Below are 27284 nucleotides of genomic sequence, written 5' to 3'. Positions count from 1 at the left end.
ATTTGTAGCTGCTCCGGCTCCTGTGCACTCTTCCAGGACTTCCTTTATGCACAGCCAAGCCTGGTTCCCTGACACTCTAACCTGCAGTGCACAACCTCCTGAGTTGTCCTCCGGCGTCGTGGGACTCCCTTTTGTGTCTTCGGGTGAACTCCGGTTCACTCCTCTTCTAAGTGCCTGTTCCGGTACTTCTGCGGGTGCTGCCTGCTTCTGTTAGGGCTCCCTGACTTGCTGGGCGCCTCCTCTGTCTCCTCTTCCAAGTGGCGACATCCTGGTCCCTCCTGGGCCACAGCAGCACCCAAAAACCCTAACCATGACCCTTGCAGCTAGCAAGGCTTGTTTGCGGTCTTTCTGCGTGGGAACACCTCTGCAAGCTTCTTCACGACGTGGGACATCCATCCTCCAAAGGGGAAGTTTCTAGCCCTCTTCGTTCTTGCAGAATCCACAGCTTCTACCATCTGGTGGCAGCTTCTTTGCACCCTCATCTGGCATTTCCTGGGCATCTGCCCAATCTCGACTTTGTCGCGGCTCTTGGACTTGGTCCCCTTGTTCCACACATACTCTCGTCCAGAAATCCACTTTGGTTGCATTGCTGGTGTTGGTCTTCCTTGCAGAATTCCCCTTTCACGACTTCTGTGCTCTCTGGGGAACATAGGTGCACTTTACACCTACTTTTCATGGTCTTGGGGTGGGCTATTTTTCTAACCCTCACTGTTTTCCTACAGTCCCAGCGACCCTCTACAAACTCACATCGGTTTGGTGTCCATTTGTGGTTCGCATTCCACTTTTGGAGTATATGGTTTGTGTTGCCCCTATACCTATGTGCTCCTATTGCAATCTACTGTAACTTTACATTGCTTGCATTACTTCCTTTTGCTATTACTGCATATTTTTGGTATTGTGTACATATATCTTGTGTATATTTGGCATCCTCATACTGAGGGTACTCACTGAGATACTTTTGGCATATTGTCATAAAAATAAAGTACCTTTATTTTTAGTATATCTGTGTATTGTGTTTTCTTATGATATTGTGCATATGACACCAGTGGTATAGTAGGAGCTTTGCATGTCTCCTAGTTCAGCCTAAGCTGCTCTGCTATAGCTACCTTCTATCAGCCTATGCTGCTAGAAACACCTCTTCTACACTAATAAGGGATAACTGGACCTGGTACAGAGTGTAAGTACCCCTTGGTACCCACTACAATCCAGGCCAGCCTCCTACAATGGGTCACTGTCATCCTCAGCCATGTGTCTGCTCAAGTGAGTAGATTGCCATCTGCCCTCCAGAGGCTACTTGTCTTCAGTGTGTGACAAGTGCTGGTGCCTCACTACTGTCTGTCATATGAAGCTGGCCATCATACATGTGACACAGCATACTTTGTTCTTTGGGGGCAGCTACAGATCAACATTTCCCCTTGTTAAGTGGGGAATATCCATTATTTATATATATAGCCATCTCTGTTGCCAAGATTCCTTGTGCCTACATGTAAGCATGTCTCCATTTCCCTTTTGACCAAACGTGAACACTGCTGTTTCATTGGATGATTTGTGCATTCCTTCACATATATGTGCATGCCAATCTATGTTTGGAATTGGACATATGCAATGGGGCTACATTTCATGTGGTGCCACAGACTGGAGTGTGTCACCATTGATTGTTGGCTCACAAATACTTTACCTATCATTTAATTCCATTTGGTATGCACAAATGCAGTAGTAATGAGGGACATGACAGCTAGGACTAGAGTTTTTACACACATTGTGCATGTCCGTGCCATGTGTAAATGGGCACTGCATATTTGCATTGGGGAAGGTTTGTTACCTGACTGTTGGCATGCATCATGGAGTAACTTGCAGTTCTGTTGGAATCATATGTGGTAGGGTAAAATCATTTATCCACGGACATCTGGGTTTGCAGGACCAAAATAGAGACAATGATGTAGCTTCCCATTGGCCAACAGGTTGAGGGCCCTCTACAAGTAGTTGCAAAACTCAGGGCCTCTCCAACATACAAATGACTAATAGCTTCTTCTGATGCAATCAGTGTATGTCATTGTAAGGGGTGCCAGAGAGTAATGGTAATTTTCATAGGGCTTGCTGATTCATTGTGTTGTGGAATTTAGAGACATAGCTCTCTGACAGTTTTCGCATTTTGTTAACAGTGTGCATTTCTATGCCAAATGTGCAGCATATCTGAGCATCATTAGTATTACCTTGATGACTCCAATAGGGCAAATGACACATGGTGAAGTGTGCATTGTTGAATCATTTCTAGTGTGACATGCGTATTTCTATGTCACCTTCTTCAGGCTACTGTTCTGCTGCCACTAAAATGTTAGGTTTTGGAGCATCATTTCTTACTGTTGTGTTATTGTGCATGTGACAAATAGATATCTGCATGACCCTGTGTGGGATATCTGGAAATAAAGTTGGCATTGAACTACTATTGATTGACAACAGGTAACTAAGATATGCTCCATGAGACAAAGCATTGGAGGTGATGTGGTCTCCTACTTGTTCAATGGTTACTGTGATTGAACAACTTCAGTCATGCAACTGGAGTTGTCTGAGATCCTGATTTTTCTGTGGGCAACTGTTGACAATTCAAATGTCATGCATGCATTTGATATGTTACATGTAGGTGCCACATTATTGTAGTTTGTTGCTGGGGTCATGGTAACGTTCGCTAGTCACAGCTGTTGTACATTTGTGATTAGGAGCATGTGGTGACTGTTTTCCTGTATGTAACTGCAGCATCATCCCAAGCGACCCATCCCAAGCACTCACTGCACCCACTCTATTCCCCTTAAAAGTGCAGGTGGGTTACCATCTGAACAGTAAAACATGGACCGGCTTTAAAGCAGCTGCTCTGTTTTTCACTTGAATGCACTGTCCTCACAGTAGCCCAAAACTGTGGCTAGCCTGGGAGCAGCGCATTCAAGGTAATAGGGCACACTTTGTCTGCGTCTGGCACATCTGTTTTAAGGTGTGCCAGACACAATCAGCGAAAATGCCCCCAATGTGTAATAGGGCCCCTGTATGTATAAAACTAAAAAGTATATATCCAACTTTTTAAATACTGCATCCTGTCCTTGGGACTATCCAGGGCTTACCTTAAGGGTGACTTATATGTATTAAAATGGAAGGTTTTGACTTGGCAAGAGGGTTAACTTGCCAGGTCAATATGGCAGTTTAAATCTTCAGACACAGACTCTGCGATGGCAGGCCTTAGCCATGCTTGAAGGGTTACTGCTGTGAGTAAAAGTAAATTAAATATGCTAATTGGGGATAAGCCAAAATTATCATGCTTTAGGGAAACAACACATGTACTTTAGCACTGGTCAATAGTGGTAAAGTTCCCAGAGTTCTAAAGCCAGCCAAAGCAAAGTCAGCAAAAACAAGAGGTCAAAAGGCAAAAAGTAAAGGGAACCCATGCCAAGGATGCTAGGTCCAACAATCGTCCTTATCAAACCATGCCCTCTTAGCTACTCACTAAAGGTAAAACCCGGAACGGTGATGCAACTGACCCTTCACTAATTTAGGTATGAGTTTAGTAAAGTCTCTGAAGAATTATCTAGTTAACACAACAGCCCTCTTCACAACTCCACTTATGATTTTCCTCTTAAAAATGTATTTGACTTAGTTAGTGTAACAGATTGAAGACCGGTTTCACTATATCAGCCTGGATATGTTGACTTCAGCCATTTCCATACTGAAAGAAGTAAGTTTCTATGTATATAGACGAATGATTGTAAGTAACAGGCTAGTTATAGTTTTATGATATCAAGAATCCCTCTATTTACAACTCAAATAACTATGCTGAGTAATGCTATCAGCATGAAATACTTGCATATGCAATGCTTAGTATACCTTTATAGGGCTATAATGTCTAAACAATTGGTATAAATAAAATATTAATCAAGAAGCAAAACGGATTGAAATGAAGCATGTAATTTTTCCAATTCATTAACATCAGTAAATGTATAAAATAGAAGATTAAGTAAATAAATAACAGTTGTTTTAAAAATACCGTATGTGCTATTATAAATAAAAGTTCCAGTGGAACTATACCAACTTTCAATACATGCTTTCTCCTTGCTTGTTTAGCATATCCTTAACTACTAAATGAAAAAGTCATTTATTTAAATATGGCTTTCAGCTGTAGCTGTAATCCTAACTTGTTTTCCCATTTATCCATCCATTTATGTGTTTTCATTTATAAACAATATTCTCCATTTTGTGTACACACATGGCACAACGACCTTCAGACATTTTCTGATTATACTTAATTGAAAAATCCAGTTTTAAAAAGTCATTTAATGTGGCAAATACAACAAAATTATTTCCTTTATTTGATAATCTAAGAATGTATTTCTCTTTTACTTTGAAATGTCTTTGGCATGCATGAGCAGTAGATTTAGCGTTGGACAGCCTATAAATTTGTCATCTCTGGAGAGAAGAAGCCTTACTTGAAATCCAGGTCAAGTTTATTTCACTGACTATTTTTTTTCTGACTAGGATAGTTCAGCCTTTAAAAGGTCAATTTTGTGTTGGTTCTTCTAGTATTTTTTCAGAAAGGTAACTATCTAATGCCCTCTGGATAAACAATGCAAGTATATATATATCACTGAATTGAAAGTACATAAATCCTATACAAGTAAATCACTGAAATACGTAGTGTTCAAACTCGAACGTTTATCATGCATTTCAAATGTATATTAGAAACACATTGGGTCTCATTACGACCCTGGAGGTCTTAAGATTGCCAAGGCCACGATGACAGTCAAACCACCACCAATGTGGCAGTCCAACAGCCACATTACAACCGTGGTGGTTGAGCCACAGTCGGACGGCCAACATAGCCAGTTCACCTCCACTGGCTATGCTGCCGGATTATGAGTCTCTTTTCCACCGGCGATTACATGGCAGTAGGCCTGCCATGTAAAGGCTGGCAGACACAGAGTGCAGGGTGCCCCAGGGAGGCCCCAGCACTGCCCATGCACTTGGCATGGGCAGTGTAGTGCTCCACCCCGGCCAGCCCCTACGTGGTTTTTACTGTCTGCTTTGCAGACTTTTAAAATCGCGATGGATGCTGGTGCTCCCTATTCACTACAGCATTGCTGCTGGCTTTATTATGAGATGGCATAAATGTTGTAGGGCGTTTCCCTCTGGTCTGCGCGCTGACCAAGCAGGAAACTCTTAATAGGGCCCACGGAAAGGGGCCCACACTGGCTGTACCCTGACCGCAGAGTTTAGTGGACGGCCTTTTCCATCCGCCAAATTCATAATGTCCCCATTATGTTTAAATTGTGGTTTTGAACATGATGTTACTGCACAGACCCAGCAGCATTGACAGTGAATTCTAATGTATACATTTATATCATAATTTCCAGCATAGTGTCATAGTTTCTACCGAGAAAACACATAGGGGGAGATTTTGACCCCAGCGGTAAAAACAGCCTACCACTGCATGACTGCATGACAGCTGCCAAAAGACCATCATCGCGGCTACCAGCCGTCCACCGTATTATGACCACAGTCGGATTTCCACCAGAAGGATGGCGGAAATCTGTCTGTGGCCATGCCGGCGGATGGCGGTGAGGTGGCGCTGCTGCCAGCAGCAGCGCCACACCAGTAGACTGCCGCAGACCGTATCATGACCCATGATACGGCCTGGCGGTGTTCTGCTGGTGGACGCCCCGTACTGGCTCCTGCCGGAGGACCCCCTGACAACAGGTAAGTCGGTTGCTCCGACAGGGGAGGGGAGTGTTGTGTGTGTGTGTGGGGGTGTGTATGTCTGTGGGTGCTTGTATGCGGATGTGTGTTCCGTATTGTATGTGTGTGCATGTATGGATGTGGGAGTGCATGTATGTTGTGTTGTGTGAATGCGTGTGTGCTTGTATGTATGTAAGTGTGTATGGATGTGTGTGTGTGAATAGATGTATGCATGCTTGGCTAAATGTGGGAATGAGTGTGTGTATGCTTGTGTTTGTGTGTGAATGAAGGTGCATGTATGAAGGGGGGTCTGGAGAGGAAGGGGGGCTGGAGGGGGAATCTGTGGAGGTGGGCAGGGAAGACTCCTATCAGTGACAGGGAAGGGATTCCCTGTCACTCATAGTGCCTACTGCCATGATTTTCGTGGCGGTAAGGTTGCCACAAAAACCATGGCGGTAGGCGGTATTATAATCCCGCAGGCGGGCATGTCACGGCCGCCGGGCAGGAGAGTGAAGTCTCCAGCCTGGCGGTCATTACCGTTGCGGCGGTCAGCGTGGTACAAAGCCAAACCACCAATGTCTCAATATGGAGAAAAGTACCACCAGCCTGTTGGCAGTACTTTCATCCATATTAACGCCTGTCCACCGGGGCCATAATGACCCCTATAGTTCTTAAATACTTGCCTAATAAATTATCCTGGACTGATTGACAAAATAAACAACAATATACAGGATAATTAATGACACTAAAGAGGTGGGAAAACAGTTACTAAGGGTTGATTTTGAAAATAGATACAATCTATGGGCCCGATAATGAGTTTGGTGGTCCGAGGACCGCCAAAGTCACAGTGGTTGTCGGACCACTGCACTCCTGGCAGTCCGAATGTCAGATTATGATCCTGGCAGTCAGACCGCCAGGAGACCACTGCCTCAGCTGGGAACATGGATCCCAACAGGTTGGTGGTGTTCGGAGTAGTGGTCAGCCACGGCGATGCCAAGTTCAGCACCACCTTGCTGATCACGACTCCACTTTCTGCCAGCATTTCCATGGCAGTTTCACCGCCATGGAAAGGCTGGCAAAAAGCCAGTGCCGAGGGCCATTTTGTGGGAAGAGCAGGGGCCTCTCTGTCATCACCCTCAAAATTTGCACTGTCTGCTATGCAGACAGTGTGCATTCCGAGGGTGGTTGTGTACGATGGACAAGGGATCCAAAGCCAATGCCACCGCACTGGTTCCACTGGGCTGATTGGTGGAAACACCATGATACAACATCTCTGCCAGTCAGCCAGGTGGAACATTGTAATACAAGAGGGTTAGGCTGCTGCCTTGACGGCAGCCTCAGCCCGCTGTATTGGCAGTCTTGGCGACAAAGCGGAAGAGTACGTAATCACCCCTATTTCTCCACATGCTAATCCTATTACGCTGATGACAACAAGGATCCAGGTGCACTTTTCAATAAAAATAATATGCAAACAAGAAGCAGCAAACATCCTTGATATTTTGTTTGAGCCAAGGGAGAGAGTACATCAGAATCCAGACATAAATAAGAGATCATGAAGGCCTTCTATTCTGGTCTATACGGATACCAAATCAAAGAACCTTTCCAAGGGAGGATTTCCGAGGTCACCTGAAACTTGGGTTCTGCCTTGATTCCAACCCGATGAAATAAAAGCATTTTCTTTCTCTGAAGGAAAGTCTGGGCTCTAATAATATATGTTTTGGTCTTCCATAGTTCTAGTTCCAATTCAATATACTCTAAAAAAAATTGAAAAATACAGGGGGTTCCTCATCATAATCATCATGCATGCCTGCAGTGACTATGGGCAACAAACTTCACACTACATTTGACAAGGTTGGAAACCACAGGGGCCATACTATTCAGAGGTATATGCTTCCTCATAATTGATTACAATGTTATAACTAAGCTAATATCCAAAAGCACATACAAATACCTGTTTATTTCATCTAAACAGTCCATACAGATTAAACTTGGGTTATAGAAAAGAACATCATCATCAGTCGTGGACTGCTGGGGTTACCGGGGACGGGGCAGCACACGTGGGGGGAGAAAAATTGTAATAAATGTAAAAAACAAAAAAAGTACCTCCGTTCCGCCACGCCGACGCTTCTCCATCATGCAGTGCAGGCTCCCAGCCTGCCCTGTGGCCAAACTTGATGCTTCTGAATTGGTTGGGAGTCGCCAGCCAGTGTGCTGCCATGCAGACTGGCAGCCTGTGTCTGCTCTCTCCAGCCCGGCAACACAGTGCTGGGCTGGAGAGAGCATACTGTGCATTTGTGTTTTGCTGGCTTGAGACGGCGGGCCAAACATATATGCACAGTGAGGGGAGTGCACAGTGCCTCACTGCTCGTCATCCCTTGGCCCCACCCCTTTCACAATGAAGGGATAATAAACATGGTTTATTATCACTTCGTTGTGAAGATTTGCAGCTTCTGCTGTTGGCAGAGAAGGGATGGAGGAAAGAGGAGTTTCAGCATGTCTATGGGTAAAACAGTGGTATAAAATCACTGAGTAGGAAAGTAACTTAGCTTTCCCCTATTATGGAACTTTCAATCTAAGGGTATTAGAGAATATGAGGTGCATGAGTCAAAACCCATTTCTAGGCCTGCACAATTTGAAGGACTTGGCATTTGGGAATTAGTTATGAGACAGAAAGAAGTTCTGCAATTTGAGAGGGGAACGTGAAAGGCAGAAAAGATGTTGGCAGAAGTTAGATGGGATGAGGAACAGAAAATCTGGGTAGCAGATACGTTACATGGAGTGATGAAATTCTTCTCAGCAATAACACAGGAGGGTGATGGAAGTGTTAGATCTAAACCCAAAAGGAAGTCCACAGAAGACCTAGAGCAGAAGTTAGATGAATATAATAAAGCAACATCTAACAAACATTATTCAGATAATGATTTATAACCCAGCATTAGCAGTTGAATTAGTAAATCAGAATGTAACCTCGAGTATAGCCACAGCTCCAGTTGCACAAAGCCATGTTCAAGTAGTTCCAATGTACCTACTGTAGCACAGGTGCCAGTGGTTTATCCAACTGTTCCAGTTGTTAATATAGCCCAGCATGTCACAGTTCCAGCTATGCCACAGCCAATTCAGGAGTTACTCTAATAGAGTATATGCCTAATGTAATGACACCTGCACAAATTGTGAATCAGAGACAGACAATGCCCATGTATTCACCAGTGGCGACAACACAGAATGTTGCCCCAAATCAATCAAATCAGACTTTTGGTACAGTATTAACTGGTCAGGATACAGGACTAAAGCCCCCCACCAAGTGAAACAAATTTGGCAGGGCCAGATGCATTGACAGTTCCTGTGACAACAGGTCCATTCTTTCCATTGTATGCCCAGGGTAATAATGGGAATGGTCCACAGACTCCAATCCGGTATCACCTGTATATTCTCCTCTTGGAACTAATGCAGAAAAGGAAAGACTGAGCACTGCAGTGCCAACAATGACCCCTATGAATTCTTTCGTTTTTAGCCAGAGATGTGAACAAGTAGGCCCGCTGATTCATATGACATGTTTCCCCATGCTCTACAGGTTCATCTATACTGGCTCAGGAGCAGGCTACAAGAGCGCCATGTAATACTCCACAGCCCATATCTCAAGGTAGTAGTAGTAATGATATTAGCTTACAAGGATTATCAGCTCAACAATTAACTGAATGGTTAGACAGTTTAGAGAAACATGCCAGAGGGAGAGAAGACACTGAACATGACTAGAATAAAATTGGAATTGAATGAAATGATTCGGGCAACATTTGAACTGAACAGATTGGATTCTTACAATGTGATTTATGTGCAAGGATGTCACACATCGTTCAGGACAGATCTCTGGGAAATTAGCTGACTTGGCAGAAAAAATATAAACATTAGATGAATAAATCCAAACAGCTAAAGAGGAGTTACAGATTAGAATTAGATTTCAGAGACATTGAAAACATGAGATTGTCTGGAACAAAAATTCACATTAAAAAATGTATTCAGAGCATCCAAGGATTGGGAGCATTGGATAAATGGGAAGGCAAATGGGCAAAGGAAAGAGATCAGAAGAAAAAGCTGACTGCACCTTCAAATGGTGTACAGCAGGCTGAGGTAGGTGCAAATATGATGCCAATGAGAGAAATTCTGGGAAGGAATTGTGTTCATGTTCCATGGATCAGAAGTGACATTTTGTCCTTTACTAATGATTACCCAAAGTGGAGGGAGAAACCAGTGAAATGGTACCAAGAAACGGAGAGGTTTGTTAAGCATGCAAAGTGTTTGTGTGAAGATTTGAATACTTTATTAGAAATTTTGGTTCCAGCTAATTTTGGGGTTGAAGGTAAGCAGAGTGTTGATTGGCAAATTCGTGATCAGCCAAGGGATTCAGTGACAGGTGTGCCATCTGAAGAGGTAATGAAAAGTCATTACAAGGTGATTGAATTTCTGAAATGTAGGGTTTCTCCCATAGTCGTTGATTGGCAGAGAATTGACAGGATAGCTCATGAGTCGAAGGAGTTTGTTCATTTATTATGAGAGATTGTTACAAGCAATTAAACAATACAGTGGCACAGAGATTATTGAACCAAGAGATATGATTCATTTTGTGTTCAGATTTGTTCAAGGTTCGAAGCCTGAAATATGCAATATGATTTGGAATCTATTCATTTGCTGGCAGGGTAAACCGATTGCTGAAGTACTGAAGTACTCAAAAAACTGTAGTGATGAAATTGAACTATAGCACAAGAGCTTAAAGGAGGAGCTGATGGCGATGCAGATTAAGGGGGTTATTACGACCCTGGTGGTCGGCGCAAATATGGCAGTAAGTACCACCAACAGGCTGGCCGTACGTACCGCCACATGACAATGGCCGGTTGGCTGAAGCCAACCTGCCAAAGTACCACTCTGACCGCCAACGCGGTAACAGCCGCCGGGCTGGAGATGTTCATCTCCAGCCTGGCAGCCGTCACTGTTCCGCCTGCTGGATTATGGCCCCGTCTAGTGCCATGGTTTCCGTGGCGTTCATAACGCCACAAAAACCATGGTGGTAGGCCATATTAGTGACAGGGAATTCCTTCCCTGTCACTGATAGGGGTCTCCCCCCTTCCTCTCCAGGTACCCCCACCTCTCAAAAGCCCCCCCACCACCCCTATATATTCACACCTCCCCTTTCACACACACACATACACACGCACACACGCATACACACACCTATTCCCACATGCTTCCAAGCATGCATACATCCATTCACACACACATCCACACACACTTTCAAACATAAATGCAGACACGCATAACAGAACATAAACACACTTACATTTGCACCCCCAACACACACACACACACACACAACACCCCCACCCCCTCCTCTGTCAGAGACCCGAGCTACCTGTGTTCAGGGGATCTTCCGGCAGGTGACGGGACAGAGCGCTGCTGCCACCAGCAGCGCCCGTCAGCAGAAAACCGCCAGGCTGTATAATTGGTCATAATACTGCTGGTGGCGGTCTACTGGTGTGGCGCTGCTGGTGGCAGCAGCGCCACCTTACTGCCATCTGCCAGCAGGGCCACAGCCAGATTGCCACCATTCTTGTGGAAGAAATCCAGCTATGGTCATAATAGGGTGGACGGCTGGTAGCAGTGGCAATGGTCTTTTGGTGGCCGTAACCGCGGCGGTAGGTGTTTTTTACCTCTAATGTCAAAATGAGAGCCTAGGTCTGCCCAATCAGCAGGTATGCAGGGATCACAAGGGAGGATGGACACAGGAGCAATGCAGGGATTACAGCAAGAGGGAAATATGATGGCTCTTTTTAGAGGTAGAAGTGGTGGAGCTAGAATAGATCCAAATGTCAATATGGCTGATGTTTAAAATACTTCCTTGTCATGTGTGCAGGAATATCAGACGCTGGAAATGGGAGTGTTCATACAGTTGTATAAATAATTTGGTACAAGGTAGTGGTGTTGTGCGATTGGTTGACAACAGTCAATTTCAAATTCTAAGAGTTCAAAGTCCCCAACACCAAAACATAAATAGTCCTACTGAAGCAGTACAGGTCCAATTTCCTCAACAGCAAATTCAGGCCCCACAGCAAATGCAGATTCCACAAGCTCCGATGGCACAGCAACATGTACTGGTTCCTCAGCAGAACACTAATCAGAGAGCAAATGCAAGTGTAAATCAGTTAATCACACAATACCCATTAATGGATTTCAGTGATGATGAAGTGAGTGAAGGATTCCTGAGTGAGAGTTCAGAAGAGGAACAATGTGTGTTGGCTGCCTCATTGGAGGTAGATCAATGTGATCCTTATGTGAATGCAAATGTTATGGGTAATGATAATTAGTTTCTGGTTGACACAGGAGCAGCTCGTTCCACTGTCAGACCTGCAGAAGTCCTTAATATGCCCCTTTCTGGAAAGACAGTTCAAGTAGTAGGAGTAACAAACCAGTATCTGGTAAACCCCATTGTGGAGTACATCCCGGTCACCATAAGAATGTTTGAGGATTTATACCGATTTGCGGTGTGTGATTCAAGTCCTGTGAGTCCGTTTGGAAAAGATTTGCTATGCAAATTAAAAGGATCCATCACTTGTACTCATGAAGGGATAGCAATTTAAACAAATAGTGATGATGAAAACTCCAGCCAAACTGACGAGAAGTACCCTGTAATTTACTTTTTCCTGCCATGACAATCAGAGGCTTGGCTGATGAAATATAAGACACAGTAATGTTGAGAGTTTCAGATAGCTCTGTAAAAGATATTTAACTTTCACAAGGTGTTGAGTCTGTCAAAGTGACTAGAAAGCCAAAAGCAGTCCTTCCCAGAATGCTACAGTATAACATGATCCCAGAAGTAATTGAGGGAATTACTCCAATAACTTTAGATTTTGTTGAGCAGGGAGTTCTTAAAGAAGTGATGGGCAGCCCATATAATTCTCCTATTATGGGACTGTGAAAGTTCAGTAGAAAAAACTGCATAGACAAGGTTTTGAGAAAGGTGAACAAAATTGTGGTATCATGTTATCCAGCAGTAATATTATTCCAGATTTCATGTGAAGCAGAATGGTGTTCTGTTATTGATTTGTCCCAATCTTTCTTCTCAGTGCCTTTGCTTGAGGAAAGCCAGTTTCTATTCTCATTCAAATTCGACAACTGTTTTTAATTCATGGTGCCGTACTCCAGAGGGATTATCAGAATCACTGTAATTTATGATCAGATCCTGTAAAAGAACTTGGGTCCATATTTATACTTTTTTAGTGCCGCATTTGCATCATTTTATGAAGCAAAAGCGGGGCAAAATTACAAAATACAATTGTATTTTGTAATTTTGCACCGTTTTTTCCTAAAAAAGTGGCACAAATACGGTGCTAAAAAAGTATAAATATGGGGCTTGGAGTTTGCCATTTCAGTCCGCTTTGGTGCAATACATTTATGATTTGATCCAATACACATGAAGCTTTCAGACAAGATACAACAGCATTGTTGAATGATTTGGGAAAAAACGTACAAAAGGTTTCCCCTACAAAGTTACAGTATTGCCAGAAGGAAGTAAAGTATTTGGGTCATCAAATTGAGAAAGGTGCAAGGAAAGTGTCTCAAGAGAGAGTTGCGATGATTCCCAGTTACACAGAGAGATGGTAGATGGTTGAATGCTTTTGGGCATGATGAGCTACTGTCGCCAATGGATCCCAACTGTTTTAGTAATCTTCAAACCACTGCAGAGATTTACTTGCAAAGACATTACCATCCCGGTTCCATTTGATGAAGAATGCATTAAAGCTTTCACTAAGTTGAGAGAGAGTTTGTGCAGAGCCCTGACTTTGGTAATGCCCAATTATACGAAAGGATTTACACTGTTTTGTCATGAATGTGACGGATGTCCTCTTTCTAATTTGACACAGTTGCATGGAGGAATGAACAGACCCATGGCATTTTCTTCCACTGAATTGAATCCTGTTTCTGCAGCTTTGCCCGGCTACTTAAAGAACGTGGCTGCCACTGATATAAGTCTTAGTCAATGTGAAGGCATCGTGATGGGACACCCTTTAACTCTCTATGTCCCACATTCTCCTTAGGTCCTTTTGACTCGTACCAAAACCCAATACCTGAATAATGCCTGCCTTACCCGTCATGACTTATTAATTCTTGGTTTACCCAATGTGTCTATCAAAATGTGCTCAGCTTTAAATCCTGCTACATTATTGCCTGTTAATGTTGATGATTCAAATGATGTTCATGAAATGGAAAATGTCTGCCTTGATGTCACCATACCTGATATTCAGGATACTCCTTCAGAGGAGAATGGTCAATTTGTATTTGTCGATGGCTCCTGTTTAAGACACAATGAGGGAACACTGAAAGCTCAGTTTGAAGTTTGCACCATCTCAGGAGTAGTTGAAGCGTCATGGCTTCAAGGAGTCATTTCTGCCCAAGTTGGTTGCCCTTACAAGAGCATGCAGTGTGTCTGAGCAGCTCAAAGCGACAATATTCACAGGTAGCCAATATGGATTTGGTGTTGTACATGACTCTGGGCAGTTATGGCACCGGAGAGGTTTCATGGCCTCTTTAGGATCACCCATTCGAAATGGTGAAAGAATGCAAGGTTTATTAAATGCCTTGCAATTACTTGAGAAAATTGCAGTTGTGAAGTGCACTTCACACTAGAGATCAATTTATTATATCTGGTTAGGCAATGCTGACCAAATTGTCAGATATTGTGCACTCCATTGTGTCACCTTCAATGAAAAGTGGGGTGGTGGAAGTCACAATGATGAGACATAATCTGTCACGACTCACGTGCTGCTGGCGCCTGGAAACCGCAGATCTAGTGGCGTAGGTCTTGAGGGTTCGGCCTTGGCCCAGAAAAGGGCGACTCTTTCTAGTAGCCACGGTGCTGCAGGCAGTGGAAACGCCAAGAACAGACCGTGCCCTTTAGAATTAGTGCCAGAGGGAAAAAACCCCAATAAAGGGGAAAAAACCTCCAAAAAATGGATTCCTGAAACGAAAACAAAACCAGGAATCAAACAGGAACAAAATGCAGGTAAATGCAAAATGGAAAAGATTCAGAACCGAAGGCTAAGAATCAGGAGCGAAGACACAATCTGAGCAGAAAGTGATGCAGCGCAAGGAAAGGGAGAAAACAGAGCCCTTATATACCAAGAAACAGGAAGTGACCAACAGGAAGTAAAAAGACACCATTTTAGATAGGGAAAAAGTACATAGGATAGAATAGAACAGGAACCATAGAAAATAGGGACCAAGGAATGCTGGGAAGAAAAAGGTAACATGGGAAGGGGGAAAGACATAAAGAAAGGACAGAAAAATGCCTCGAAAAGCAAAGAAGAAAAAGAAGAAGAAGAAGAAAGAAAAAGAAACAGGTAAGGAGGGGTCAGGGGAGAACAGGGACACAACAGAAGGCAGAGCGAGGCCCAAAATAATATCTGGGCCTCACGCTGTACAAAGAAGACTCGGGGCGCGCCGCGTCTTGAGAACGCGCTGCGCGGCGCGAGCCGAATGCTCGGCTCGCGCCGCACCACGCGGCGCAACAGTAGGTCCCCCCCCGAAGGTCTAGGTTTGAAGGGAAACAAACGATGAAAACGAGAAATCAAAAGAGGGGCGTGAACAGAAGAAGCATCTTCCCAAGAGCATGCACTAAGAGGATAACCCTTCCAGTGAATCAAATACTGAAGACGCCGGTGAAAAAGGCGAGAGTCACAAATTTCTTGAACCTCATATTCAGGGACATCATTCACCAACACAGGAGGAGGACAAGGAAACTGACGAGAGAAAGGATCAGGGACATAAGGTTTGAGTTGGGATACATGAAAGACCGGATGAATTTTCCAAGTATGAGGCAAGCGAAGACGAACAGTGACAGGATTGAGCAACTGAAGAATACGAAAAGGCCCATAATAGCGAGGCGTGAACTTATTCAGAGAAAGGCGAGAGGGCAAGAATTTGGAAGAAAGCCAGACTTTATCCTGAGGGTGATAATCAGAAGTGGGTCCACGTTTCTTATCAGCGATCTTCTTCATATATCTCTTAGTGTGCAATAAATTAGATCTAATTAGCTTATGGAGTTGCAGGAGACGTTTGGAAAAAGATGTAATGGCAGGCAGAGGAGAGGTAGATTGAGGAGCAGAAGGAAAAGAGGTCGGATAATAGCCATAGGAACAGAAAAAGGGAGTGACCTTGGAGGCACTATGGACAGAATTGTTGTAGGAATATTCAGCAATAGGAAGATAAGTGTTCCAGTTGCTTTGGGTGGAATTACAAAAACAACGAAGGTATTGTTCTAGTCCTTGATTCAAACGCTCAGTTTGTCCATTGGTCTGAGGATGGAAACCGGATGATAGTGCTATATTGATATTTAGTGTCTTGCAAAAATGTTTCCAAAACCGGGAAATATACTGGGGACCCCTGTCAGACACAATGGTATGTGGAAGTCCATGGAGACGGAAAATATGGTCGATAAATATCTGGCTCAATTCTTGGGATGTTGGTAATTTCTTTAGAGCAGTAAAGTGGGCCATCTTAGTGAAAGAATCAACAGTGACCATGATAACCTGGTTTCCAGCTGATGGCGGAAGTGAACACATAAAGTCAGTGGAAATAGTATGCCATGGCGTTGGTGGAACTGGCAAAGGCTGTAGTAATCCTGCAGGTCTGCTACGGGGAATCTTGACTTGGGCACATATGGGACAAGCCTGAACATATCTTTCGACATCTGATTTCCAGGTAGGCCACCAGAAAGATCGCGAAAGAAGTTCTTGTGTGGCCTTAATACCTCTATGTCCAGCAACTGGTGAATCATGGCACATCTGTAATGCTTTGTCTCGCACTCTGTTAGTAGGGAGGAATAACAGCTTCTGATGAAAAAAGAATCCTTCTTTCTTGCATAAAAAGGTTCTTAATTTCTCTATTTCGCTATTAGACAGGCTGGAATACTCCAGTTGTACCTAATCCAGAAAAGATTGAGCAACTCCAATGATCTTACTAGGCTCCAGTAGAAACTGAGATGGGGAAGGAGTACAATCTGGATAGCGTCGAGACAGAGCATCAGCCAGAATGTTTTGAGATCCAGGAATATAGGTGATGTAAAAGTCATACTGACTAAAGAAAAAGGCCCAACGCGCCTGGCGACTATTTTGGCATACAAAATTACGTAGACATTGCAGATTACGGTGATCTGTTCTCGCCTCGAAAGGCTCCTTGGATCCCATCAGAAACTGTCTCCATTCGATGCAGGCTGTCTTCAGAGCTAACAACTCTCTTTCTAGTACTGAGTAAAGTTGTTCAGCTGAAGAGAGAATATGGGACAAATAGAAAACAGGATGTTCAAGACCATCATCTTCTTGAAGTTGAAGCAAGACTGCTCCAATAGCTTTTTCGGAAGCATCGGTAACTACGATAAACTGTTTATTGGTATCTGGATGTCTCAAGATGGGAGCTTGAGTGAATGCCTTCTTTAATTCTTGAAAAGCTGTTTCAGCCGCCTTGGTCCAGACAAACCCCTGTTTTAAATTTTCCTTCTTTAAGGTATGGGTTATATGGCTGGTCTGTTTAGCAAAGTCTTGAATGAACTGTCGGTAAAAATTTGCTAATCCTAGGAAACATTGTGTTTCTTTGATAGAAGAGGGAGAAGGCCACTCTAGAATTGCTTGTACCTTTTCTAGGTCCATAGCTATGCCGGTGGAACTTAAATGATAACCCAGATATTTGACTTCCGTCTTATCGAACTCACACTTTTCGGGTTTACAGAATAGTTGATGTGCTCGGAGTCTGTGAAGGACTTGTTTCACATGAGAAGAATGGAGTTCGGGGTGTCTGGAAAAAATAAGGATGTCGTCCAAGTAGATTACGAGTGTCTGGTTCAAGAGATCGGAAAATATTGAGTCCATAAACCTTTGAAATATAGCAGAAGCGTTCGTAAGACCAAAGGGCATGACTTTATATTCAAAATGACCGAACGGTGTCCTGAATGCTGTTTTCCACTCGTCTCCTTCTTTTATACGTAAAAGGTGGTAAGCTCCCCGAAGATCCAACTTGGTAAAACGTTGAGCCCCTCTGACTGCCTCTAAAATATCCTTAATGAGGGGCAAAGGATAACGATCCTTAATAGTTATCTTGTTTAGGCCTCGAAAGTCTATGCAAGGACGAAGATCTTTGGTCTTCTTAGGTACGAAAAAGAGAGGAGCCCCTGCTGGAGAAGATGATGGAACAATGAGGCCACCCTGTACATTTTCCTCCAGATACTCCTTAAGAACTTCCTTTTCAGGTTCCGTGAGAGAATACATCCTCCCAAAGGGAACGACTGTTCCAGGTTCCAAAGGAATAGCACAATCGTACTCTCGATGTGGAGGTAATACAGGTCTGGATGGTTTTTGAAACACGTCTTGGAACTCTAAATAATGTTCAGGAACCCCTTGGACAGTGTTGATGGAATACTCCGTAGTACTCTTCATAGGTGTTAATTTGTTTGGTGACCAATATTTATCGGAAGCAAAGCAATTTTCTTGACAAAACTGTGAGGATAAAGAAATTGTCCGGGTTACCCAGTTCACATATGGGTTATGTCTAGTAAACCATGGAATTCCGAGAATAATGGTATGGTTGGGAGATGAAATGAGATCAAAAGAGAGGTGTTCTTGATGATTACCAAACTGTAAATTTAACATCAAGGTCGTAGTATCGACTGGACCTGAGGATATTAAAGATCCATCCACGGTGTGTACTTGTTCAGGAATGTCTTTGGGTTGAGTGGGAATTTGCAGATTAGTGGCCCATGTCTTATCCATGTATATACCACTAGCACCACAATCCAATAATGCCATAGTTCTTTCTTGGCGGCCATCAGGTAGTTGTAATATGACTGGTAACACGAACAAGTAAGTTGTATTGTCGTTGAATGAGCTGATAGAAGGTATAGCCGATGATCCCGTCCCCTCCCTTCTTACAGAGGACGGGAGGTGGCGTTTCCCAAGGGTCTAGGTGGACGTACAGGACATGTACGAAGCATGTGACCAGCAGAACCACAGTAGAGGCACAATCCCTTCTTCCGTCTGTCTTCCTTCTCACTAGCAGAGAGTGGCCCTCGAGTAGTATCCACTTGCATGGGTTCCCCTTCTATATCTTTAGCAGGAGGACGAGATTCCTCAGGATGAGGTGGATACATCCGTGAAGAGCTTGGCTGAGACGATCCTCTACTCCTTCTCTTCTCCATTCGTCGTTCTTGAAGACGATACTCGATGGAAAGTGCTTGATCCATGAGGCCACGAAGATCTTCAACTCTGGTGGAATGTACTAATTCATCCTTAATTTCTTCCTTAAGTCCTCTGCGAAACAAAGTTACCAGGGTACGCTCCACCCAAGTGGTCTCTGCCGCTAATTGACGGAAACGTGTAATATATCGGAGGACATCCTGGGAACCTTGCTGGATATCACATAATGCTTCCTCTGCCGAGGCTTCCAATCCTGGGCGACTAAACATTTGTTTGAAGCGGGTCACGAAGGCAGAATAGTCCGACAATACTGGATCGTTGGATGACACTATCGGGGTTGCCCAGGCCAAGGCAGGACCGGATAATGCACTAATAAGATATCCCACCTTTGTCCTGTCATGAGAGAATTGGGTAGGTCTGAAGGCGAAGTAAACCGTTAATGCATCCAGGAATTCACGCAGTTTAGTTGGTTCACCAGAGAAGCGAGGCGTAGAGGCGGAGATAGTCGGAACATCGCCACTGCGGAGGGCCAAAGCCTGTCGTAAGACCGCATTCTCGTTGCGCAATTGTTGCAATTCCTGAGCTTGTTGTTGAATAGTAGTCAAAAAAGATGAATCAGGATCTGCAGCCGCCGCCACTGTGTCATCCATAGTGTCAGAAGATGTCGGAATGGTTCGGCGCTGCATTCTGTCACAACTCACGTGCTGCTGGCGCCTGGAAACCGCAGATCTAGTGGCGTAGGTCTTGAGGGTTCGGCCTTGGCCCAGAAAAGGGCGACTCTTTCTAGTAGCCACGGTGCTGCAGGCAGTGGAAACGCCAAGAACAGACCGTGCCCTTTAGAATTAGTGCCAGAGGGAAAAAAACCCCAATAAAGGGGAAAAAACCTCCAAAAAATTGATTCCTGAAACGAAAACAAAACCAGGAATCAAACAGGAACAAAATGCAGGTAAATGCAAAATGGAAAAGATTCAGAACCGAAGGCTAAGAATCAGGAGCGAAGACACAATCTGAGCAGAAAGTGATGCAGCGCAAGGAAAGGGAGAAAACAGAGCCCTTATATACCAAGAAACAGGAAGTGACCAACAGGAAGTAAAAAGACACCATTTTAGATAGGGAAAAAGTACATAGGATAGAATAGAACAGGAACCATAGAAAATAGGGACCAAGGAATGCTGGGAAGAAAAAGGTAACATGGGAAGGGGGAAAGACATAAAGAAAGGACAGAAAAATGCCTCGAAAAGCAAAGAAGAAAAAGAAGAAGAAGAAGAAAGAAAAAGAAACAGGTAAGGAGGGGTCAGGGGAGAACAGGGACACAACAGAAGGCAGAGTGAGGCCCAAAATAATATCTGGGGCCTCACGCTGTACAAAGAAGACTCGGGGCGCGCCGCGTCTTGAGAACGCGCTGCGCGGCGCAACATAATCAAGGTTTCCTAATGCCAGTGGTTGATACCTAGGATGAGATTAAGAGACTGCAGGAAGAAGCAACAGAGGAAGAACACCGAAGTTAGAGTAGAGCAGATTGTGTGCAAAGAGAGTAAGATGATATCTGGATTTCAAATTAAACGAAAGTAGTGTTGCCAAAGTTTTTGTTGACCTCTATCGCTAGATATTACCATGGTCAAGTTCATCTCGGTAGAGATGCAATTAATTGCATATTTAAACAGGCATGGTCCAACCCCAGAATTAGGTTAATAGTGGACGCAGTGTGTCACAGATGTGTTACATGACAACAAATGAATGTGGGAAAACACACTGTGAATCATTTGAGCCACATAGGGAGATTGGGAGGTCTATTTAACAGAATTCAACTTGCTTTTATTGAAATGCCTGCCTGTAATGGATTGGATTGAAATATTTGCTGGTGATAGTGTGTATGTTTTTGCCTTGGATAGAGGCGTATCCAATGCACAGGAATGACAGTCTTACTGTAGCCAAGCTGCTGCTCAGGGAACTTATACCTATGTTTGGCTTCCAGACTTCTTTGGAATCAGATCAAGGAACTCATTTTAATAACAAGATCATACAATTGTTGTGTGCAGAACTGAACATTGAGGAAAAAATACACCTCAGTTAAAGACCAGAGGCATTTGGATTAGTGGAGCAAATGAATGGAACACTCAAAGCTCAATTGGCAAAGGTTTGTGCTTTTATGACGTTAAAGTGGCCTGATGAATTGCCACTTGTCCTGATGAGCAAGGATAGCACCCCTGATAGGAAGTCACAACATGAAATCCTTATGGAGTGTGCAATGAGGTTATCAGTAGTACCTGCAAATGCACTTGTAGACATAACAGATGACTTAGTGTAGGATTATTGCAAAGGTCTGGCTGATGTGGTTTGCTAGTTATCTCATCTGGTTGAAGAAGCAATGGTTCAAACAGATCAAAAGCAGTGTCACAGCATGAAGGCTGGCAAATGCACACATGTCAGAAAGCAAGCAAGGAAGACTTCCATAGAACCAAGGTGGAAATGACCATATCAAGTCATCTTGAACAACTGCTGTGAAGTGTGCTGTCTTCTGAACTGGATTCATGCAAGCCACATACGCAAAGTTCCATGTCCTCTTGAAGACTCAGGGGGTCATTCCGACCCCGGCGGGCGGCGGGTGCTGCCCGCCGGGCGGAAGCCAGCAAAAGACCGCACCGCGGTCAAATGACCGCAGCGGTCATTCTAACTTTCCCGCTGGGCCGGCGGGCAATCTCCAAAAGATCGCCCGCCGGCCCAGCGGGAAAGCCCCTGCAAAGAGGAAGCCGGCTCCGAATGGAAGCGGCGGATTTGCAGGGGTGCGACGGGTGCAGTGGCACCCGTCGCGATTTTCAATGTCTGCAAAGCAGACACTGAAAATCTTTGTGGGGCCCTGTTAGGGGGCCCCTGCACTGCCCATGCCACTAAGACAATCTGTAGACTGTTCTGAGACATGACTCCATTTTCCCATGGTACAAGGATACTGGACCTGTGTAACCAACTGGTGTAGCTGCTACTCTGATGAACCCATCTACCTTCACCCCTTTTTTCATTTAGCCACATTGAGTTTGACCTTATTCATCATGATATGCACAATAAATCACAATTGAGCACAGCTACTGTATATGTGTCTTTATTAACAAATCAACATTTGCAATGCTTGCCAAGTGAGGTGAGGTCATGCCCCTCTTCATCGAACAACCAGTGTAATGGTCATCAGACAGAGGCTCCCACATCATGAGACACATAACAACAAAGATGTCACAGGACAGGTGTCAGAGAGATTGCATTCCAGGTCAACACTATAGTATAGTCAGTATTCCAATATGCAAGTAGAGCATGACAGAGAGCACTATCAGGATGGAAGGCATGGTGGTACACAATACATAAATACAGGTATTAGAAGTCATGGCCATGGTAACCTACCTACAAAGCAAGGGCACCCAGAATAGACCAGTACATCACCAGGTACAGAATTTTCACACTCACATAACATAGCTACATGATCACAATTCGCATGAACACACATATGATATCACTGAGGACCCAGTACATTAATGTTAGAAAGGGGGTCTTTGGTTGGCAGTCAGATTACCCCTGTCCAAGCAAGGACCCTCAATCTAGTCAGGGAAAAGGAAAAATATACCTGATTAACCCTCACTCACCCCCTTGGTAGCTTGGCATGAGCAGGTAGGCTTAACTCAGAAGCAATGTGTAAAGTATTTGTACCAACACACACAGTAATACAGTGCAAACACTACAAAATGGACACCACTCCAGTTTAGAAAAATAGGTGATATTTATCTAAATCAAACAAGACTAAAACAACAAAATTCCAACATACACAAGTCAAGATATAAATTTTCAAAAGAATAAGAGTCTTAGGGCCAGATGTAGGTAGCAAAACATTTGCGAGTCGGAAATTGCGAGTCGTTTCGACTCACAATTTCCGACTCGCAAACAGTTATCCAACAAGAAAAAGCGACTTCATTTTGAGACTCGCAAATGAAGTCGCACGGCAGATTGCGAGTCTGCTGTTTGCGAGGTCGCTGTTTGCGACCTCACTAAAAACGAACACGCAATTTGCGAGTGGGTGTCGCAAATTGCGACTGTGCCGCAAATTGCATGCAGGTACAGCAGAACAGTCTGGAAAACACTTCCTGGCTCTTGCTGATGACATCACAGGCTGGAAGTTTACAAATACATCTGGGAGGAGGGAGGACCAAACCCATTTCCAACTGCTGAACAACCACCAGGGGGAACAGCTGCAAGAATGGAGGACTCTGGCAGGAAAAGGAAACTTACATTTTCAGAGAAGGAACTGGAGGTGCTGACAGATGAATGCTGCCAGCACCATGACCAGCTATTTGGAAGGGCTGCCCTCAGTGTGCCAGAGACAGACAAACAGAGGATTTGGACTGACATCCAGGAGAAGGTAAATGCAATTGGGGTGAGCCACAGGAGCATTGAAGAGCTGAAAAAGAGATGGTACAACCTGTGCTCCAGGACCAAGGAGAAGGTGGCAGAGCACCTCTGGGAGATGAGGGGCACAGGAGGAGGCCCATCTACCATCCCACCACCCACACCCATGGAGGAACGTGTGGAACAGACCCTGGAGCCAGAGGCAGTGGATGGAATAGGAGAGCTGGACACGTCAGCGCCAGGAACATCAACAAGTGAGTACCATGAAACATGCATGTACACCCTTATCTGCCATACCACCACCCACCCAGTACACAGCAGCATGCACAACCAAATGAGCTCCATTACAGAGTAGCAACCACCAGAATGGTGCATTATGGGCAATGTAGTCCAGTAGGCAGCTGATAGGCAACAGTTTATTAGGAAGCATACAACAGATGTTAGATACTGACAGTGTGTTCCCTATGTCAAACAGGTCTCCCACAAGACATCCCCACTAGCCAAACCGTCCAGGGTGCAGAGGTCAGCCAACAGGCAGCACAAGACTCAGGAGCAGCCACCACAGGGCCCAGCACCACCCGACCACAGTCCCCTCCAGATGCACCACTGGACAGTGTGGAGATTGACCCAGCACCCGGTCCCAGCCACAGTGCCAGCCAACAGGACCCTGATGCTCCACCGCGTCACAGACGATGTGTCCATGTCCCTCCAGTGTCCCAGGGAGATGTAGGGGACTCCTCCATGTCCACCGCAGAGGGAGCTCTCATCAGAGGTCAGCGCCTGCAAACAAGGCAGATGAGAGTCATTTCAGGGGCCATGCAGCGTATGGAGAGAAATGTCACAACAGGGCTGGCACAGGTGCACACAGACTTCCAAAGCCTGAACAGTCATGTTGGTGACCTTGCACTCTCCATCAGGCAACTAGTGACTGAACTTGTTTCAGAGAGAGAGAGTGCAAGGTGCCGTGAACGCCAACTCATCCACCGTTTGGACCGCATGGCTACCTCAATCGTCCACCTGGCTGTCAATACAACAGGGCTGTCACGCCGGACAGTCAGTTTGCAAGTAGACTTGGGCCACTTTGCAGGGGATGTGGCTTGTGGACTGGGGCGGATAAGCCACGCTGTGGACATGATGGAGGCAAGACAGGTGGCTAGGGGCACGGCAGACACTCCTCAAGATAGTGAGGAGGGCTTCACTGTCAGTAGTGCATCTGCCACGGACACAAGGGTATTGAGGAGTGGCAGTGCACGTCTGGGATCTGCTGACACTCCAGGCACTAGCCATGCTGGGCGTCCCAGGCGTAGGAGTTGAGCTACACACTTACGGACAATTGAGGCACATGAGGTGAATGTGTCCTCATTGCAGGTGGACAGTTACAGCCCGTGATCAACAGTTCAGTTCTTTAGTTATTTGGTTCACTTAATAAAAGTTCTTGTTTGTTCCACTTCACACCTGGGCTCTTTGTGTGTGACATTCGTGTGTGTGGTGACAGGCAGCACATACCTTCCAAAGTATTGGTTTGCAATGTGGTCCCGTCTCTGTCTGCCTTGATTTGCAATGCTTCTTTCCCCATGATGGCGATGTGCTGGCTCTTGCTCGTCATCCTCCGAATCTGGGTCTCCTGGGGTGAGATGTAGCCCACGTCTGGTGGCAATGTTGTGCAGTATAGCGCATGCGCCAAGGATCTTGAATGCTGTTATTGGGGCATACTGGAGTGCACCTCTACTTCTGTGGAGGCATCTGAATCTTGCCTTCAACAGTCCAAAGGTCCTCTCTATAACATTTCGGGTCCTCCTGTGTGCACTGTTGTATCACCTCTCAGTCTCATTGCTGGGTGTTAAGTACGGGGTAAGTATCCATAGTCGTAGCACATATACACTGTCACCTGTTTGGCAAAAATTAACAATGTTAGCAGGGCATGGATTGTTTCCACATTGACCTGTGTGTATGTCTTCAGGGTGTATTCAGCTATACCTAGGAGATATCCGTCTCCAAATTCCCCACGTTCTAGGCGTTGGTGTATCCCACTATGCCTGAAAATGTAGGAGTCATGTGTACTCCCTGGAAATTTGGCTACCATGTCAGTGATGACATAATGGGCGTCACATACCACCTGGATGTTCAGTGAGTGGGTACACTTCCGGTTGCGGAACAGATATTCCAGATTTGCAGGAGGGCATATTTGTATATGTGTCCTGTCTACACACCCTATTACATGGGGGAAGTTGGCAATCCTGTAGAATTCCAACTTGGTGCTGTTGATTTCTGCCTCATTCCTGGGTAGGTATATGTATCTGGACATGTGTGTGAGTATGGCATCTAAGAAACATCTGAAAAACCGTGAGAGTGCACTTTGGGATACCCCACCTGCCACAGCAATGACCCCCTGATAGCTCCCCGAGGCCAAGAGGTGCAGTGAGCATAGCACTTGCACATGTGTGGGGATGGCGCTGCCGCGCACAGTCTGTCGTTGAAGCTGTGGATTGAGTAGATCTATTAATTCTAATATTGCTGCACTGCTGAGTCTATATTTATCATATATCTCCTCCTCAGTTTGTTGGAAAAGTGTCTGCCTGGTTCTGTATATCCTCTCCTGTCTCTGGCTCCTCCTCCTCCTCTGCTGTGCGGCGTGGACTCTCCTCCTCCTTGCTATCACATATATCTCCGCCATCTTGAGTAACCCAGATGCCTTCTGGGTCTCCTTTTATGCTTTGGTTTTGGTTACCACCTGCTCTGAGTTAGTGGTAAATTGGGTGTGCAAAATGGGCTTTTTGCGACTAGTTGCAATTTGCGAGTGGCTTTTTCATATGGTTTGCGACTCGCAAATTGCGACTTCCTATTGGTGGGTCACAAAATCAGGTGGCAAATTTTGCGAGTCGGTAATGGCTTGCGTCGCTATTTGCGATTCAGAAATGGGGTTTTTGCATCCCATTTCCGATTTTGCGGGGTCGCAAATAGCGATTCGGGCCATTTGCGACTAGCAAAACTTTGCTACATCTGGCCCCTAATCCATAGAAACAAGGTAAACATTGATTTTACACAAAGTACTTGGTTTGCATCAAAAATAAATCCACACGGGCAAGCATGCATAGGAAAAGTCAGCGATGAGTCAATTCCTTACTCACAAGTGAGGCAGTGTGTCATTTCCTCTGTGGTCGGGTCGGCAATGCATCGTTTTTCTCCATCGCAACAAGAGAGCAATGCGTTGATTTCTGAATTGGTTACCTTGGATCCGTACTGAGTTGACACCCAGGGACGATGCGTGGAAAATGCGGTTGCACGCTGTGAGAAAATCACGCTCCGTGCACTTTGCGTTGCTATCAGCAGCCACAAGCAGGTGTTCCATATCGTTTCTCCAGCTGCAATGCATAGTTTTTCCCATCCGTGTTGCGGATGGTACATCGAAAATTTACCCACACAGCATACTGTACTTGGATTTTCAGGTCTTGTTCTGCCAACTTCACCTTTCCAGGGCCCAGGGACTGGGTAGGACACAACTTGGCATGGCAGGAGTCTCAGCAGGGAGTGCAGGTGCTGGCAGAGAAAGTCTTTGATGGCCCTGAAACTTCAAAACAGGAGGCAAGCTCAGTTCAAGCCCTTGGAGATTCTTCACAAGGAATATACCACAAAGTCCAGTCTTTGGTGGTGTCAACATCAGGGCAGTGCGTGCTCTACGGGCGACCAGACTGCAAAAACCTAACGATTTAAAGCTAACATAATGTATGCATTGTGCTGATATAATGTTGTTTAACCTTTTGCATTACAGAGTTTCATCCTGAAGACTTATGTTCATCGTGCATATAAATACTGTTCACATGTAATGCACTGCTGCAGGCTTTCAGACATTGTCAGGGTGTGGTCCCCTTCCAGGGCCTTCTAGAAGCTTCCCTGCAGCATGCCTAGGTGTGGTTGGTGGGCTGGGCTAAGACTCTATAAAAGGGAGCCAGCCCA

The sequence above is a fragment of the Pleurodeles waltl genome, chromosome 1_1, assembly GCF_031143425.1.
Source record: "Pleurodeles waltl isolate 20211129_DDA chromosome 1_1, aPleWal1.hap1.20221129, whole genome shotgun sequence".
Taxonomy (NCBI): Eukaryota; Metazoa; Chordata; class Amphibia; order Caudata; family Salamandridae; genus Pleurodeles; species Pleurodeles waltl.
Note: the sequence above shows the minus strand (reverse complement) of the source record.